Source organism: Lissotriton helveticus, chromosome 5_1 (assembly GCF_964261635.1).
Source record: "Lissotriton helveticus chromosome 5_1, aLisHel1.1, whole genome shotgun sequence".
NCBI classification, from domain to species: Eukaryota; Metazoa; Chordata; class Amphibia; order Caudata; family Salamandridae; genus Lissotriton; species Lissotriton helveticus.
This window is the reverse complement of record NC_136065.1, coordinates 631,744,898-631,764,834: the sequence shown is the minus strand read 5'-3', so window position 1 is coordinate 631,764,834 and position 19,937 is coordinate 631,744,898.

Here is a 19,937-nt window from a genome sequence, read left to right as displayed (position 1 = left end):
ATGTTTATTGATTGTTCTTTTTGTTGTTTTTTTTTTAATTTAAGTAGCAGTATTAATGATTATTAAATATAAATGTATTTTTGGAATTGTGCACAGTATACTATAAGTCTGACTTTACATTATAATCAATTTGGTACTAGTTTATGAATTACATATAAAAATGATTAAAGACTCAAACAATTTTTTAATATTAAATATAATTTTATTTTTCTGATTCTTTTTCAAAATTTAATAGAACGTCTAACATTTGACTGTCCGATATGTCCTCTTGTTGAGTGAACATAACTTCCCACATTTGACCGTCATCATAATGAAGTAAATAATCCACAGATTCTGCACATTGTAGAAGTTCATGGTCTCGTGATTCATCCATGAATTCCAAGTCAATGGGTTCAATTATTTCCTCATTATTCATGTCTAGGACAATTTCAAAGGAAACGTTCGGTTCTCCTTGCATTTTTGTGCTGAAATTTGAATAAAAAATAAATATATCAGTAGAGATAGGGCACTGTTGGGTTTAAGTTCAGACAGGTACTTTTGAGGCATGAAGTAGTACTATTAAAAAGTGCCTGTGAGAAAGCCTATGTAAATTCATAATTATACCAAAGAAACCTAAATCAATCCATAATTATAATAAACAAGCCTTTCTCAATGTCTAACTCTTACAGAAGGATAGTATATAACTATGTAAAAATGTTTTCAAATTTATGAAATAATATCTTACCTTTTAAAAACAAGTTTAAGTTGTGATTGAAAATGATTTTGCTATGTAGTTCAGGAAGTAGTAGTCAAAATGGCTGTGTTTCTATCTCTTTTTTTATATATATTCAGGTACATAACCAATCAAATGTCAGGTAAAAAAAGTAGAAAATGAAAGTAACATTTTAATTGGTTGTCAATTCCAACACATCAGATGTGTTTTGTGAAGTAATTTACCTCAGGGTATTTAGAGAGGTCTACAGGCTAAATGGCTAAATGGAATTCCAACCAAATTTGTGAAAATGGTAGGGATTGGTATGTAGTATGAGCAAATCTATATTTAGTGAAAGTGTCTCCAGGGTTTCTTCTGTAAATTACTTTCCCACCTTTTTTGATGGAGCGCTTCCCGGTGAGCGCCCCGGTACGCGAACCGGCAGCGTTACGGGAGTCCACCATTTTGTGTTTCGGTCGAATTAAGATACAAGATGGAGGGCAAATAATGTTCAGAATGGGTAGAAGGGGGCACGGTAGACGTATTTTGACCCCCTAGGTTTTCTGAGGGTGGCTGAGGAGGCCCATATGTGCGAGAAAAAAAATTGTTTTAAACATTTTCGCGCGGTTAGCTTCCGGTTCGCGTACCGGGTAGCGCTCCGGGGAGCGTACTTTGTTGAAAATTAGTGAAAAAAGTTAGAGTAAAATAATAATTGTGAGTGATCAGATGTAGGGTAGCTCTGAGAAGAGCTTTTGGGTTTATGGTACATTTAGGTACTTATAAGTAGGTACCAATGCACAGTCTTAAATTCAGAATGAAAACTCTGTTCCCTTCATCTGAGAAGTGAACTCCATCTCCTCTGTAGATATCTTGCATGTAGTAACGCAAGTTATTGTTGTACATGGAGCCCATTCCATGGTCTCTCATGGAAGCTGAAACAGATTTGTTTACATGCTTCCTCGATTTCTCAATTTGTGGACAAAATTGGTTCGACCACCTCCATTTCTGTCTTTGGCATATATTTGAATATACCAAGGCAGTTTGAAGAAAAAGTGCCATCAATTGCTCAAAGGTGTCCTTTAAAAGCATTTCCAGACCTACACCAGTCAAAGTGCCCAAGTCATTACCTCCACAGTGCAAAATTAACAGGTCAGGTTTAGGCAAATGCATAAAGGTTTTCACCAATGGTATCAATTGGTGACATTTTAATCCTCTGTTGCCAATCCACTTAATTTCCACATTTTGTAAATTGAGGTTAGGTAAATTTCTGTTATCAGCATACCTCTGAGCCCAGTAGATATAACTATGTCCAACAATCCAGACAGAAAACATGGTGAGAGAAGGTTCTGCTGCAGTCAGATGAAGTGTGGCAATGAAATGGCAGTTGAAAAAATAAGAGTTTAAAATGAAAAAAACTGTGGAGTTTCTGTGTTAAGGAAGCAGTAGCAGTGATTGGTGGATTTTGATTGCTGAAAACAGAAAGTTAGGGTGCATGGATGAGTTCTTTGAAAGATGTAATTTGAATGGTCAAGAAAAAATCATTTTATGAAAGATTGCACTGGATATGCAGGTGCACTGAGAGTTCAGAGTTCAATTGAAACATTGTTGTGTGAACTTGCAAACATCAGAGGTCTTTCAGGAGGTGGTTGCTATGCAAAAAAGGCAGAAAGGGCAGAGGGGGGAAGGGTGTTGATTTGAAAAAAGTGAGGGAAGAGTTTTGATTGGGTGACATGAGAGATATGTGTGATGAATTACAGCATTTCTGTGCTTTTCATGGCTGCAGACTCTGGAGTGCATACCTTTTGCTCTGCTAAAGACAAATTGGTGTGTTTCTGAGACTGTTTTGAAACTCATAACGTATTTGCTAAGGTGAGAAAAGATTGATTTAATTTAGATAGAGAATAGTATGCTTTAGGGAGAAAATTATGAAGAAAGTTGTGTATTTAAAATGTTGCTTTGTGTCAAGTGTTTTACAAATAGATTTTGTTTCTTTGTGTTACATAGCCATGTTAAAAGTGACGCAAAAATAGTGCAAGGGTCTTACAAAAATGCTTTCATGTGTCTTAGGGTATTTTAACTCACTTCCCCATGAATGTATGATTATAATTTGTTTACAACATGTGTTTAAAAACGTTTTTTTAAATCAATTAGGTTTCTTGATATGTACTGCTAGAGTTTCATAGGTTGCTTGGGGCATATTTATAAGGCCTTTGAGTCTCTCTGATGTTATTTTTACCATTTTAATTTAAGACCTTTCCCTATGGTGCAAGGCCCTTGTAAATACGCCCCCATCTGTGCTTGGCAAATTTAGATCTTGATTATTTGACTAACATAGCCATGTTAAAAGTGACCCAAAAATGTTGCAAGGGCCTTAAAAAAAACGCTTTCATGTGTCTTAGGCCATTTTAAGTGATTTCCCCTTGAATGTAGGTATATAATTGATTAAGATGATGTGTTTAAAAAAGATTTATGAAAACAATTAGGTTTCTTGATATGTACTGCTAGAGCTTCATAGGTTGCTTGGGGCATATTTATAAGGCCTTTGAGTCTCTCTGATGTTATTTTTACCATTTTAATTTAAGACCTTTCCCTGTGGTGCAAGGTCCTTGTAAATACGCCCCCATCTGTGCTTGGCAAATTTAGATCTTGATTATTTGACTTACATAGCCATGTTAAAAGTGATCTAAAAATGGAGCAAGGGTTTAAAAAAAACGCTTTCATGTGTCTTAGGGCATTTTAAGTCACTTCCTGATGAATGTAGGTATATAATTGATTTAGATGATGTTTTTAAAACGTTTTTGGACATCAATTAGGTTTCTGGATATGTAGTGCTAGAGTTTCATAGGTTGCTTGGGGCATATTTATAAGGCATTTGAGACTCTCTGAAGTTATTTTTCCCATTTTACTTTAAGACCTTTCCCCGTGGTGCAAGGTCCTTGTAAATATGCCCCCATCTGTGCTTGGCAAATTTAGATTTTAATTCTTTGACTAACATAGCCATGTTAAAAACGACCCAAAAAATGGTGCAAGGGCCTTAAAAAAACGCTTTCATGTATCTTAGGCCATTTTAAGTCATTTCCCCTTGAATGTAGGTATATAATTGATTTAGATGATGTGTTTAAAAACGATTTTTGAAATCAATTAGGTTTCTTGATATATAGTGCTACAGTTTCATAGGTTGCTTGGGGTATATTTAAAAGGCATTTGAGTCCCTTTGATGTTATTTTTCTCATTTTAATTAAAGACATTTCCTCGTGGTGGAATGTCCTTGTAAATACACCCCATGTGTGCTTGGCAAATTTAGATTTTGATTATTTGACTTACATAGACATGTTCCATACAGTTCTCACCTTCTGCGTAGTCTTTGATATGCTAGATTCAATCTGCACTATGAGATACCTAAGCAAAGGAAACACAGGTGATGTGATTGTGAAATGAGGAAAAGAAACCCTAAATTTCATCTGCAACCCTGAGTAGGCCTCATCTCAAACAAACCTCTGGATAGGCTACACCTTATCGTCATCCTGAATCAATTATTTAAAATGTTAGGGACAGATTTATGATAGGTGTGTGCCTCTTTTGCGTCTCTGTGCGTCACTTTTGTGACGCAGCGGCGGTGGAAAAGATTTGCTATGTGGCGACATATTTACAACTTGATGCATCTAAGCAGATGTGTCATGTTGTAAAGTCCCGTGCCACATGAAACCGATGCAGCAGTGATGCAAAAGATGCACCATGTTGCAAGACAGGCCTCACTTCATCTCCAACAAGATAAGAAGCTGAATTTTCTGTAAATGTCAAAATTGTTGTATACACTGCTGAACTTCTGTGTACTCTTTGATATGCTAGACTCCATCTGCACTACGAGATACCTAAGCAAAGGAAACACAGGTGATGTGATTGTGAAATAAGGAAAAGAAACTCCACATTTTTCAATTACATCACCTGTGTTTCCTAAGTTTATGAATTACATTGTGCAGATGAGGTTTAGGTCTGTCCACGGACACAGAAGAGGTCTGGCCTTTGTTCAAGAGTGAAGTGGATATGACTCACTTCATTGGTAGGCCTGCACATGTATTATCTCCTCTGTATTCTTCAACAACCCTAAATTTCATCTGCAACCCTGAGTAGGCCTCACCTCAAACAAACCTCTGGATAGGCTACACCTTATCGTCATCCTGAATCAATCATTTAAAATGTTAGGGACAGATTTATGATAGGTGTGTGCCTCTTTTGCGTCTCTGTGCGTCACTTTTGTGACGCAGCGGCGGTGGAAAAGATTTGCTATGTGGCGACATATTCACAACTTGATGCATCTAAGCAGATGTGTCATGCTGTAAAGTCCCGTGCCACATGAAACCGATGCAGCAGTGATGCAAAAGATGCACCATGTTGCAAGACAGGCCTCACTTAATCTCCAACAAGATAAGAAGCTGAATTTTCTGTAAATGTCAAAATTGTTGTATACACTGCTGAACTTCTGTGTACTCTTTGATATGCTAGACTCCATCTGCACTACGAGATACCTAAGCAAAGGAAACACAGGTGATGTGATTGTGAAATGAGGAAAAGAAACTCCACATTTTTCAATTACATCACCTGTGTTTCCTAAGTTTACGAATGACATTGTGCAGATGAGGTTTAGGTCTGTCCACGGACACAGGAGAGGTCTGGCCTTTGTTCTAGAGTGAAGTGGATATGACTCACTTCATTGGTAGGCCTGCACATGTATTATCTCCTCTGTATTCTTCAACAACCCTAAATTTCATCTGCAACCCTGAGTAGGCCTCACCTCAAACAAACCTCTGGATAGGCTACACCTTATCGTCATCCTGAATCAATCATTTAAAATGTTAGGGACAGATTTATGATAGGTGTGTGCCTCTTTTGTGCCGCTGTGCGTCATTTTTGTGACGCAGCGGCGGTGCAAAAGATTTGCTATGTGGCGACATATTTACAACTTGATGCATCTAGGTAGATGTCTCATGCTGTAAAGTCCTGTGCCACATGAAACCGATGCAGCAGTGATGGAAAAGAGGCACCATGTTGCAAGACAGGCCTCACTTCATCTCCAACAAGATAAGAAGCTGAATCTTCTGTAAATGTCAAAATTGTTGTATACACTGCTGAACTTCTGTGTACTCTTTGATATGCTAGACTCCATCTGCACTATGAGATACCTAAGCAAAGGAAACACAGGTTATGTGATTGTGAAATGAGGAAAAGAAACTCCACATTTTTCAATTACATCACCTGTGTTTCCTAAGTTTACGAATGACATTGTGCAGATGAGGTTTAGGTCTGTCCATGGACACAGAAGAGGTCTGGCCTTTGTTCAAGAGTGAAGTGGATATGACTTACTTCATTGGTAGGCCTTCACATATATTATCTCCTCTGTACTCTTCAACAAGCGTAAATTTCATGTGCAACCCTGAGTAGGCCTCACCTTAAACAAACCTCTGGATAGGCCACAGCTTATTGTCATCCTGAATCAATCATTTAAAATGTTAGGGACAGATTTATGATAGGTGTGTGCCTCTTTTGCGTCTCTGTGCGTCACTTTTGTGACGCAGCGGCGGTGGAAAAGATATGCTATGTGGCGACATATTTACAACTTGATGCATCTAAGCAGATGTGTCATGCTGTAAAGTCCTGTGCCACATGAAACCGATGCAGCACTGATGCAAAAGATGCACCATGTTGCAAGACAGGCCTCACTTCATCTCCAACAAGATAAGAAGCTGAATTTTCTGTAAATGTCAAAATTGTTGTATACACTGCTGAACTTCTGTGTATTCTTTGATATGCTAGACTCCTTCTGCACTGCGAGATACCTAAGCAAAGGAAACACAGGTGATGTGATTGTGAAATAAGGAAAAGAAACTCCACATTTTTCAATTACATCACCTGTGTTTCCTAAGTTTACGAATGACATTGTGCAAGATGAGGTTTAGGTCTGTCCACGGACACAGAAGAGGTCTGGCCTTTGTTCAAGAGTGAAGTGGATATGACTCACTTCATTGGTAGGCCTGCACATGTATTATCTCTTCTGTATTCTTCAACAACCCTAAATTTCATCTGCAACCCTGAGTAGGCCTCACCTCAAACAAACCTCTGGATAGGCTACACCTTATCGTCATCCTGAATCAATCATTTAAAATGTTAGGGACAGATTTATGATAGGTGTGTGCCTCTTTTGTGCCACTGTGCGTCACTTTTGTGATGCAGCGGCGGTACGAAACATTTGCTATGTTGTGACATATTTACAACTTAATGCATCTAGGCAGATGTGTTATGCTGTAAAGTCCTGTGCCACATGAAACCTGCGTCAGGTTTCATATAGGTGTTTTGTTGCAGGGTGGGCATTCATTTGCATGAAAGCCCTGTAAAACTAACACAGTGAAATTTAGAAGATTTCACTGAGTCAGCTTTATAGCATTGCTGAATCAAATCCTTATGCCTGTCTGAAATAGCCTAAGGAGTGATGCACCATGCAATGTGTGGCTTCCTCCTGTGCATTGCAGTAGACATGTCGTGCTTATGACGTGATTCCTGCAATGTGCTGCTTTTGCGGCACAGATGCGTGACGCTTCTGTGCGGTTTTTACTCAATGGTGCTCCACATTGTAAATGCGGCACACCATGGGTGGCAGAGCAGCGGTGCACGTTAACTGGTGCATCCCTGGGGATGCGCCAGTTAACATAAATCTGCCCCTTTACATTTAAGTATGTGCAGGAGACACAGAGTCGGTGAGGCTTATCCAAGGTTAAGAAGAGATGAGTCCTGTTCACTGAAAACTTCGACATAGGCCTCACCTCCTCAGCATCGCTGGACACGGCTAAATAATAGCTGCAAAATGTTACTCTTGTTAAACAAATTTACTATTATAGTCTCTGAGATTTGTGTCTTACTCTGCAACATCTCATTGTTGTTCTCTTTTTTTAAAGATAACAACAACATCAAGCATGAGTGATAATGAGCAATCAGTTGATCTCGATCTTATCGTTGAACTTGTGATTGAAACATCAGTGGAAGTAGATCCCTTTGATGATTTAAATCCTGAGGATGATGAAGAACATGATGAGGATGCCGATTTGTCAGAATTGTATGACATAGGGTGGGAAGCTGACCTGCTTGAGCCTATGGAACTATAAACATTTATTTTTAAAATTTAACGGAAATAAAAAGTAAAAATGTAAACCGTGTCATTTAAAATTAAACACAACTTCAAAAACAGGTTATGTGTAGTGTCTTTAATAAAATAGTATAATATGCTCATAAAATTAGATCAGATTCACATATAAAACAGCACAGGTAAAATGTAGAAGCATTCCATTTCTTTGGTACTATTTATGAATACTGAATTTGCATATGCACTAAAAATTATTCTAAGTGAAAATGACAAGTAGTGTGTTAAGTTTTTGACGATTGTTATTGATTTACTGTTTGGTAATAGTGGTTAATAACATTTTTTATTTTATTTTACCACAGATTCAACTGCAGATCATTTCAAAAGTAGAGAATGCCAAGTAAGGATAGAATCAGAAACAAAACGTCAAAGACAGCAGGTTCACAGATGTTTGCAGCAGTCCTCTACTAAAAAAAATCGTCAAGTCACCAAGAAAGCACCGGGTAAGACAACTAAATCATTCATAAGAAACATTTGTAGAACAAAAAGTATTACCACAGAAAATGTTTCAGTCCAGAAAAAGAGAAGCATTTTAAACGGAAAGGAAAGGCCAATCAAAAATGTTACTGCTAGAGCAAGAGATAACTCTGTGCATGATAGTAGAAGGAAACAACAGTTTAGGGACATTCGTAAATGAATGTTCCGCAACAGGATAATTGGCAATTTGTTAAAAAATATTAAGAAAGGTCAACAGAAAGTGTTTTTTTATAAAAGAAAAAAAAAAGTTGAGAAAGTTATTGATCAGGCATTTGAAATTAAACGAAAATTATTTATTTTGATAATCAATAGAATTAGGAAGCTAAACAAGGCAATTTATGATTTCAAAAGAAATAGTAGATGGAAGAGAATAGTTAATCGTAGTAATTTTTGTGAAGTTTTTTCCGGAGAATGGATGCATAGTTCAAGTTGTGAGGCATTTTTTAATGAGGAGAGTTATTTCCAGGATAATGATTTGGTGCATGCAGTTGACACCAGTGGTCGAGCTTATGAGGTGAAAGATGGTTGTCCAGTTGAAAAAGAAAAACTTGTGACAACAGAGACAGAAGAGGTGTTAGGTAATGAGGTTTTAGGAAGACGTCCTAAGGGTCCTGTGTACACCTGGAAGTGTAGTAGTATTTGCAGTGTACGACAGGATTCCATCAATTTGCTTTGTGATTTTGTACGGACATTTAATGAGAAAAGTTTGAAGCAGAAAATGATGTTGTTGCAAGAATTAGATCCTTGCAGAGTGAGAGAAGTGACAGGTTTGCATGGTCATTCACTGGCTTGTCTTTCCAGGAGAGTATGCCAGAGTGTTTTTCATCATTTCAGGATGCTAGCAGTGCATCATAATAAAGTGAGGAAATTAGTTAGAATGTTGTATTATGCTAAGAGTCCAGCAATTATGCTTAAACAATTATGCGCTGCTCTTTTGCATGGTTCTGAAATAGATGTGAAGAATATTTGTGAAGAAATTGAGTTTTGTTACTTTGGAAGTAAAGAGGAGAATGTTGAAATTGACCCAGAAGAAGAGGGTAATGTGGAAGACAGTGTACAGGTTTCCAGTACAGATAATTTTCAGAAGGAAATTGCCACGTTTCAGGTTAAATCAAGTGAGAGGCCTAATTTCACTTGTGTGTGTTGTCGACACACTTATTATAAGAATCAGACTAAGTTAGTGGATTTATATGGAAAAAGAGAAAGGGAAAATAATAGTGAATGGAAGGATTTCGCAACATACTTGATGGTAGAACATTGTTTTGATTTGGGATCGGATCAACGTGTGTGTACTTATTGTTGTAACAAATTAAATCAAAACCAGATGCCTGCTAGAGCGGTTCATAATAATCTGGAATTGGTTGAGATTCCTTCTGAATTGAAGGATTTAAATACTTATGAATCTATTTTGATTCAAAGTATCCATCCCTTTCAGGCTATTGTAAGAATGGAGCCAAAGACAGGGAAATTGCCTCCATCAGATTTACAGAGAGGATTAAAGGGAAGAGTTGTTTATTTGCCTCTAGATTTGAAGAAAAATATTAACACAATTGGAGTAGAAAAAGTGGAAGAGGAACCTCTGGTTATCTTAGTTAATGGGGTTCCGACAAAGAATAAGAAAATATGGCAAGATTTAGTGGATGTTAGGAAAGTCAAAAAGGCAACATTGTATTTGAAAAAAATAATAAGTACTATAAGAATGTATATGTTGCAGAAGAGGAAGTAAGTGAGGAAGAGGATAGCGATTTGTGTGCTGGTCAAATTGAGAAAGTAGAACCCTCTAAAAGTGAAGAAATATATGAACATTATAGTGTTCATCCTTTGCATTCCAAGGAAGTCATGGGGAATGCTATTGAGTTGTTTCAAATGAAACAAGCCAAAGGGAGTCCCATTAGTGTTTGGGAGGAAAGTTTGGAAGCTCGGTGTTTCCCACAGCTATTTCCAACAGGTCAAGGAGGAAGATATGATGAGCGACCTCATCAAATTCCTGCTTCTGAATACCGGACTTTACGATTGTATGCAGAAGATGCTAGGTTTCGACAATGCATTCCCTATTTGTTTCATCTCCTGTTTGAAAGCGATCTGTCTGGACTGTCATATGCAGTGAACCACATCTTGAAAAGTGGTATACAGATGCAAAACATCTCGGCAAGTGACTTTATGGATAAAGTCAATGTCCAAGACAGTATTAATCTCATGGCGTGTCAGCGTGGTACTAATGAGTACTGGTACCGTCGTCATGGTGATTTAAAATGTATGCTGAGGAACTTAGGAACTCCCACATGGTTCCTCACTCTGAGCTGTGCCGAGTATGGCTGGGAAGACTTACTTGAATTTCTACGAGAGGCAAATGGAAACATTGAAAACATCGAATTCAAGACACCCGGAGAACTGTGCTCTTTGGATCCAGTCAATGTATGCAGGTACTTCAATCATAGATTTGAAGCTATGATGTCTTTCATCATGAATAAGAAGAATCCACCTCTTGGAGAGGTGTTGGATTTCTTCTGGAGAAAGGAGTACCAAGCAAGAGGTGCTCCTCATATACATATGCTGCTGTGGATCAAGGATGCACCTAAATTTGGAACAGATCCAGAAGACTTAGTGATGAGTTTCATACAACAGTATTCTACGTGTGCTGTTCCAAACGCAAAGGAGAAGAAAAGCCTAAGAGAACAAGTTCTACGTTTCCAAAGCCATCGTTGTGGAAAGTACTGTCGTCGTAAATTCAGAAACAAGGACAAGTTCTACACCAAATGTCGTTTCGGCTTTCCACGACCGGTGATTTCTAAAGGAAGAGTAAACAGTTTGATGTCTTCGCTGCGACATAATGTGATGAAGAAATCACCTAAAAACACATACAATTTGAAGAGGAACGAAGAGTCCAAGTACATCAACGACTACAACCCAGTGATTTTGTCCATGTGGAATGCTAACATGGATATACAGTTTGTGGCTGATAACTGTATGGCTGTGGCTCGGTATGTGACATCTTACATCACCAAAAAAGAAAAGACAGAATTGAAGGATATGTGGGAGGACATTTCCCATGAAAAGAGCCTCAGTAAGAAGTTGTACAGTTTCAGTCTGAAGATGTTTTCACATCGAGAAATCGGAGCTTACGAATGTTCTGAGCGGTTGTCTTCAGCAAGTCTCTATGCCAAATCCAGGAGTATCATTTGGGCGAGTCTTGGTCTTGCTGCAACGCGTAATCGAGTTCTGAAACCTGTGCGGGAAATTGAGTATTTGGCGGAAAAGGAGCCAAACAGTACCGATATTTTGAAGACCAACATGTTGGATACATATTATCCAAATCGAAGCAGTCACCTCGAGAATGTTTGTCTGTATGAGGTTCTACAAAATTACATATTCAAGAGGAACATCAAAGAAGATATTGAGAAAGGAGTGTATGCTGTAATTGGAAGTGAGGGATGTCTGGTCAAGCAAAGAAAATGCCACTTGGTAAACCATCGAAAATTGAGTGGCGAATCTCCTGGAAAAAAAGGAGTTTTTCTATTTAGCACTTTTGCAACTTTTCAAGCCTTGGCGTGCATAAGAGGAACTGCTTGGAGATTTCCTCTGTTACGAAGACTCTTTCAGTGCCGCCAAGTAGACCATAGAATGTCCTGCTTTTCCCAAATATCTAGAAATGTTGAATGCGGAAATCGAGCAGGAAGCAACGATTGCAGCCGAGATTGCCAGAGACAGTTCTCAGGACAGTCAGAGTTCTGTTTCATTGAGTCAGGATCCACTAGGAGGACCTGTTATCGAAAATGAAGCTGCCACTGCCATGAAAGAAGTGGAAAGAGCCATGGCACATGCTCAGGAGGATGCGGTTAACTTAGAAGACTTGGAAAGACAACTCAACGTTGAGCAGAGGAAAATATATGACGAAGTTACCAAGCAAATTGAACACGGATTAAGTCATGAGAAGAAAGAGTGCTCATGTACGTCGTTGAAGCCTGTCCGACTGTACGTGAGTGGAGAAGCGGGAACTGGAAAAAGTTTCCTCATTAAAGCAATTTCATGTTATTTGCAGGAAAGGACTGAGTCATCGCTGTCTTGTGTTGTCACCGCTCCAACTGGACTGGCAGCACATAATATTAAAGGTATTACTTTGCATCGTCTACTGATGCTGCCAGTGGAGCATGATAACAAATTGCAATACCACAAGTTATCTGGAGATGCTTGTTGTGAAGTTTCAAGAGTCTTGAGGAAAATGAAACTTCTTATCATTGACGAAGTAAGCATGGTTTTTAATGTCATCCTTGCCTTTGTGCATTTGAGAATGCAAGAAGTTCTTAAAACAGAATATGATGTGTTATTTGGTGGCAAACACATCATTGTTTTCGGAGATCTTCTGCAGCTGACACCAGTGAAAGGACAACCTGTGTTCAAAATGCTCACGCATGAAGATACCAGGAAGTGCCTAGGGAGCATTGGCAACGTCAATATATGGTTAAACTTCAATTATGCTGAACTGCATGAAAATATGCGTCAGGCGAAGGATGAAGATTACAAGAATATTCTACAAGATGTTAGAATTGGAAAAGTGACCGAGCATGGGAAAGAAGTTTTACATGCACGATTACTGTCAAATTTATATCCAGAACAAGACGTTGTGCCTGAGAATATTTTTCAGAAAATTACTGAGAAGAAATCTGGAATATGTTTGATGCCAACTCTTGCAGAATGTGCCATCTTCAACAACAAAATGTTGCAATTAGAAAACCAAGAGATTGTGAAACTGGAAGCTATTGACAGAGTAGAGCATATGGGATCAACAATTATTTTGTCTGAGAATTTGAAAACAAAATTGGATTCATTAGAGAAGACTATATCTAAAACTGCAGGTTTTGAACAGACTCTGAATGTGTGCTTAAACTGCCGTATAATTTTAAGAAGGAATTTACATGTTGAAAGAGGTCTGGTAAATGGATCAATGGGTAATGTTGTTGATTTTGTGAAATACAGAAATAGAGATGGAATTGAATTTTTAAAAATTAAATTTGATGGCATTGAGGAAGTACAGCTAATTGGTCGTTGTTCTGCTAGATTTTTGCTTGTAAAAGACTTATATGTTCGCCGTAAGCAGTTTCCTGTTTGCTTGGCATATGCGGTGACAATCCATAAATCGCAAGGTTTAAGTGTAGACAGTGCATTGGTGAATATTGGCAGTTCTGTGTTCAAGGAGGGTATGGCATATGTGGCATTGTCACGAGTTAGAACTTTATCGGGATTGTACTTGATTGAGTGTGATGTCACAAACATTTGTGCGCATCTAGATTGTGTTAAGGAATACAATAGGTTAAGAAGAGAATATGCGCCACATTTGCCTCAATATCCTTTGTTTGAGAAACGTGTGGTAGGCCGGAAACGAAGAAATGTGACCAATACTAGGGAGGTTGTAGCAAAAAGACGAAAAGTCGATGAACCTGAAATTATAAGCAGAAACAAAAAGGATTCTGTTGAAGATGTTGTTGGTTTTCAATTTGAAAACAGTTCTGGTGTCAACTGCTATGCTAATGTAGTGGTTAATGTTTTGTTTTCTCTAGAAAATGTAAAAGAAGAGATTGTGGTCAATTCTGATCAAAGATTTTGCAGTTTGTTAAATTCTGTGTTAGAGAAATGTAGCACTGATAGAACAAAAATAGAAAGTGTGTCTGAAATTCGAAATCTGTTAGACAGATGTTCAGGTCAAATACAATTCTCTCAAAATATTCAGCAAGATTGTCAGGAGTTTTTAATGTATATGCTTGATGTATTGCATGCTGAAGGTGTAGATGTAGATCACCTGTTTGGGCTTTCTTATCAATGGCAGCATGACTGCGAGAACTGTAGGGTATCAAGTACCACTAGTGTAGACTCAGAAAGATTTATATATTTAACTTTGCCAGACAGTAAATCAGTCTCCTTTAATAAGCTAGTAAAAGCAGCTGATCACAACATGGAGTGTAGCCAATGTAAATCTGAAATGATGTCAACATTATTTATACGACCATATGGCCAGTATGTCATTTTAATGTTCCAACGATGTAGGCCTGATGGAACAAAATTGACAACTTTAATTAAAAATGTTGTTGCTTCGCAGTTGTCAATATCAGGAAGGACTTTTGTAACTGCAGCAATTATATATCATGATGGTCCTTCAATAACATCAGGACATTACACAGCTTATTTGAAGTCTAGAAATGGCTGGTCATTCTGCAACGATTCTGTTTTAATTTTCAAAAAAAAATTACCTTTTGACCTTAAAAATTCTTACCTGGTGTTTTTAAAACCGAAATTTTAGAGAAGGAATCTCGAGATTTGCTCTGAGGAATTTCAAGAGGTTCTAATGGCTCCTACATGATTTGGCCTTGAGGATAAGTGTAGTACAGAGTCAAAAGTTATTTTTGAGTTTTAAATAGTTCCTGGAAAAAAAGAAGATTTTCTTATAGAAAGTGGTGGGCAGAGATTAGTTGAAGGACAACAGAGTATTTCCCAAAGCAAACGGTGTTCTTACCATAACACTTGACGTCATGGAAAAATAACTGCACTTTCAAGCTAATTCAAGCAGCCAATCAAAACATGGAGTAGAGGGAATGTAAGTCTGCAATGCTGTCTAGATTATTGGTCCAAACTTTTGATTATAATGTCATTTTAAAAATCCAACTATATAAACCTGATGAAAGTAAGTCTTCAACTTTAATTACAAATGTTGTGGCTACACAGTCGTTGATTTTAGGAAGAACATTTGTAACTGCAGGTATTATATGGCATGATGGTCATTTGACAAGATCCGCTTATTACACAGCTTATTGAAAATGTAAAAAAATGTGCTGTTTCGGAAATTATTCCCATTTGACTACGATACAATGTTGCCTTTTTACTTACAAATATTCTTATTTTCTGTTTTCAGAAAAGAGAATTTAGGGTAGGTAACTGGCGTATAATGATTCTAGGGGTTGATATAATTTTATCTACTGTTTTATATTGCTTTGTGAATAAAAGTGATGTAGAGAATTAAATAATTGTAGTAGTCATAGAGGTAGTGTAAGTCTGCTTCATAGTAAGCAGTATCAGTATCATAGGAAATGTAGAACATGAGTGAGCAAGAAGGGTAAGATATTACTAGTCCAGGATTGTGAAAGTGATCTTGAACGTTTTCTTTCTGAAAGTTGCGGAAATAGAAAATGACGGGATTTGCTTACAAGAATTCCAAGAGTTATAAATGGCTCTTACATGATTTGGCCTTGTGGAAACGTGTGGTAGAGAGCGAGAAGTCATTTATTGTATGTAACATATTTTTCAAAACGATGGAGGTTTTCTTTCAGAAAGTGGCGGGCTGAAAATAAAAACAGCACAACCGAGTGTAAGCTGTTCATAGGACATCCTTCGACGTCATGGAAAGTAAGTTACTTTTGAGGAGTTCTGATTTCTGATTGGTTATGTTATATGGGTTTTTAAACACAATCATTTTGATTGTGTTTTTTGTTCCCCGCTGTTATATGATGAATACCTTCAAGTCACTGTTTTTAGTGAAATTTGATACATTCTGAGAACAGCAAAAATAAACCATTTAACATGTATAATTAATTCTGTACTGTTTGTATTTATGATGTACATTTAGAACTGTGTAGGAGGCATGGAGAAGGTGAGGCTTCTGTAAGTGTCTAAGTTGTTGCATACAGTGCTCACATTCTACGTAGTCTTTCATATGATAGACTACATTTCCACAATGAGATACCTAAGCAAAGGAAACACAGGTGATGTGATTGTGGAATGAGCAAAAAAAATTGCAAGTTTTTCAATTATATTACCTGTGTTTCCTAACATTACACATCACATTGTGTAGATGAGGTTTAGGCCTGTTCCAGGAGACAGAGGAGGTCTGACATTTGTTCAAGAGTGCAGTGGACATGACTCACTTCGTTAGTAGGCCTGCACATGTATTATCTCCTCTATACTCTTCAACAAGCCTAAATTTCATCTGCAACCCTGAGTAGGACTTACCTGAAACAAATCTGTGGATAGGTTACACCTTATCAGCATTTAGAAACAATTATTTAAAATGTTAAGGGCAGTTTTATGAAGGCTGTGTGCCTCTTTTACGCCGCTGTTCCGTCACTTTTGTGTAAAAGATGCACCATGTTGCAAGATAGGCCTCAGTTCATTTCCAGCAAGATACCGTCAGTTTAAAATGTATATAATTAGGACTGTGTAGGGGGTATGGAGAAGCTGAGGCTTCAGTAAGTGTCAAAGTTGTTGCATGCAGTGCGTACTCTTTCATATGCTGGACTACATCTGCACAATGAGATACCTAACCAAAGGAAACACAAGTGATGTGATTGTGAAATGAGCAAAAGAAATTGCACGTTTTTCAAATACATTACCTGTGTTTCCTAACATTACGAAACACATTGTGCAGATGAAGTTTAGGCCTGTCCAGGGAAACAGAGGAAGTCTGAACTTTATTGGTTGGCCTGCACATGTATTATCTCCTCTGTACTCTTCAACAAGCCTAAATTTGATCTGCAACCCTGAGTAGGCCTCACCTGAAACAAACGTCTGGATACGACACACCTTATTGCCATCCTGAAACAATCATTTAAAATGTTAGGAACAGTTTTATGATGATTGTGCACCTCTTTTGCGCTGCCATTGCGTCACTTTTGTGAGACAAAAGCAGTGCAAAAGATGCACCATGTTCCAAGATAGGCCTCACTTCATCTGCATCAAGATACTGTTAGTTTAAAATGTATATCTTTAGGACTGTGTAGGGGGCCTGGAGAAGCAGAAGCTTCTGTAAGTGTCAAAGTTGTTGAAAAACTGTTTGTCCTTCAATCTTTTCCCTTGTCTTTTCTAATTTTTAAATACATGTTTTAATATTTTTCAAATGTTTGTTCTCTCTTTCACAGATTGAAAGTATAAAAATAACAAGTGACTAAGTTAACGACAATTATAAGGTAAATGTTTTGTACTCTTTTCGTTACATTTCTATCACATTTAACTTCTATTAGTTTCACTGCTTCATTTCTTTAACCCACAGTTTCCTGCCTTTGCTACTTCCCTCATTCCTTTTTCTATTACTTACTTACTCTACTCCTTTCACTCCTTTTCTCAGTCCCTCTGTTCTCATAGTTCCTCACTCTTGTTCACTAACTCCGTCTCTATTACTCTCACTGTCTCTGACTGATCACTCTTTCACTACTTGTTCATTATGCTTTCTCTGTGTAGTTGAAGCACAGTAAGGGGCATATTATCAACACAGCCAATTAAATTATCACTGCTTTTATCGGCAGAAAACTGCTGCAAAAGCGGCTTTAGCGGCAGTTTTCTGCCGCAAAAGCGGCTTTAGCGGCAGATTTCTGCCAATAAAAGCAGCGAAACTTTTATCGCCTATGTTGATAATATGCCCCTATGTTATTTAGATTTCTTTGCTGTTTCAATCATTCTTTTTCTGTTACTTCTTCTTTTCTGCATTCTGTTTTTTCTCTCTGTTATTCCAATGTTTTAATCTTAATTTGATCATTCAGTCACATTCTCTAAGAAACTCTTGTTTGTTATTCTTCTACTCTCCTTTTTTTTCCTCACTTCTTTATCTATTTTGTTTTTCACAATTATACCCTCTTAAATCTTTTCTTCAGTAAATAGATCTATTAAACAGTATCTCTAGTTTACTCCCTATAGCTGTCTTTCTTTTAACATAACTGTCTGTTTCCTTCCCTTATACTTACTCTTCTTTTTTTTTTTTAAATTTTTTTGGTTCGCTCCCGGTTCGCGTACCGGAGAGCGAACCGGGAAGCGAACTAAAAGAAATAGAGGTTGGCAGAGTTCCAAATATTCTACCAATTTTTTTATAACGGGGAGGTAGTTCTGAAAAGAACTTTTTTTTAAATTGTTTTTGTTGTTTTATATTTTTTTTTATTATTTTTCTGAACATTTTTTTACTTTTTTTGTATTTTCTGAACGGTTTTATATTTTTTTTGGTTTTTTGGGGGGGGGAAACGAAAACGATTCATTGTAAAGGGCTCAACAGGAGCAACAAAAAAAAAAGAATTTATTCTCTGGGGCGTTTCGGACAATCATGATTGTCGATAGCTCTGTTGATTAGATTGATGCTACTTTCTCTGTAGCAAATCAACTGACCGCAACGCACGCACACTTGTTTGATTTCCCCGAACCTCATCTGTATATTTGGGACCATCTCCCTCGCCTCTGGTCCCGTCACTTCCTGTACAACTGATCTTCTGGCCATAGAAGGGGGATTATCTTGCTCGTCACGTAACTGCGCAGCACTGTAGTTGATAGGATGCCACCTACTCATATGGCGATGCATTGTGTAATTGCCGTAACTGTACTTCTTCTCGGTCCCTCTGGACAGTCTATCTTTACATATAAGGCAAGTTACGTACCGTGCATTGACTTTTTTTTGGCCCCGGGGATATGTAAAAAATTGCCAAATATAATTTTCTTTGACATGAGACCTCCTGGGCTCCTCACGCAAAAAATGCCTCTCTTCCTGCTCTTCCTCTTCTTCCTCTTCTTGCTGAATGATAACTTCAGCAGGTGGTCCTCTCTTCCTTGGATCTGGTGGAGGTGGTGGGGAAGAACCAGCTGAAGCTACTAATGAAGCCATTGCTCAGTGATCACAAAGGGTCTTTCTCTCACAAAGATGAAAGTCAGAGTGAGGAAAGAAGGAGGGGTTTTCATCATTTGGGAAAAACAATAGTTCTAAACCAATGAAAAGTGTTAATTTTAGATCACATGACCTAGTCTTACATCATTAGGAAACCAAAAGTGAAATGAGCCAATGAAAAGTGTTATTACCAAGTCACATGACCTGTTGTGTTTACGTTACGCGCTTTGCGCCGCGTCCCGGTTCGCTTCCGGGAAGCTGCGCTTCGCGCCTCGCTTCGCGTACCGGTTCGCTTCCGGGTACGCTAACGGGGCGCGTCATATGACGTATCACGCGACAACGCGATACGTCACGCTGACGCGACGCGTCACGATGTTGTTTTCTAACGCGGCAGTTGCGGAAACGGAACGTTTACCGGTTCGCGGACCGGGTCGCGGCACCAAATTGAGCTAATGGGAAGCTAACCGGGAGCGGACCGGGAGCGAAACAAAAAAAATAATAAAAAAAAAATTTGTATTAAAAACATGTAAAATATATTTTTTGATTTAAAGAAAAATACATTTTAAAGCTTTTGTTATTTGCTATTAAAAAAACATTGAAATTCACTGAAAAAACCATAGGTTATAGACCATATATAGTTAGGAATTAGCATTTACAAAACCTTATTTTACTCACACAAAACCATTGAAATTCCATATATAGTTAGTTGTACTAACTATATATCGCGCACCCGCAATCCACTGCTGATCATGTCACATATTACATCATTCATGACATGGTCAGTGACATCACTGATGACATCACTGATGACATCTCAAATGACATCACTAATGACATAACTGATGACATCTCAAATGACATCACTGATGACATCACTGATGACAACATCCAGTGACTGTATGTTTCTGTAAAGTTAAAATACGTCTTACATATTGAAGAATGAGTGGATGTATAAGTGT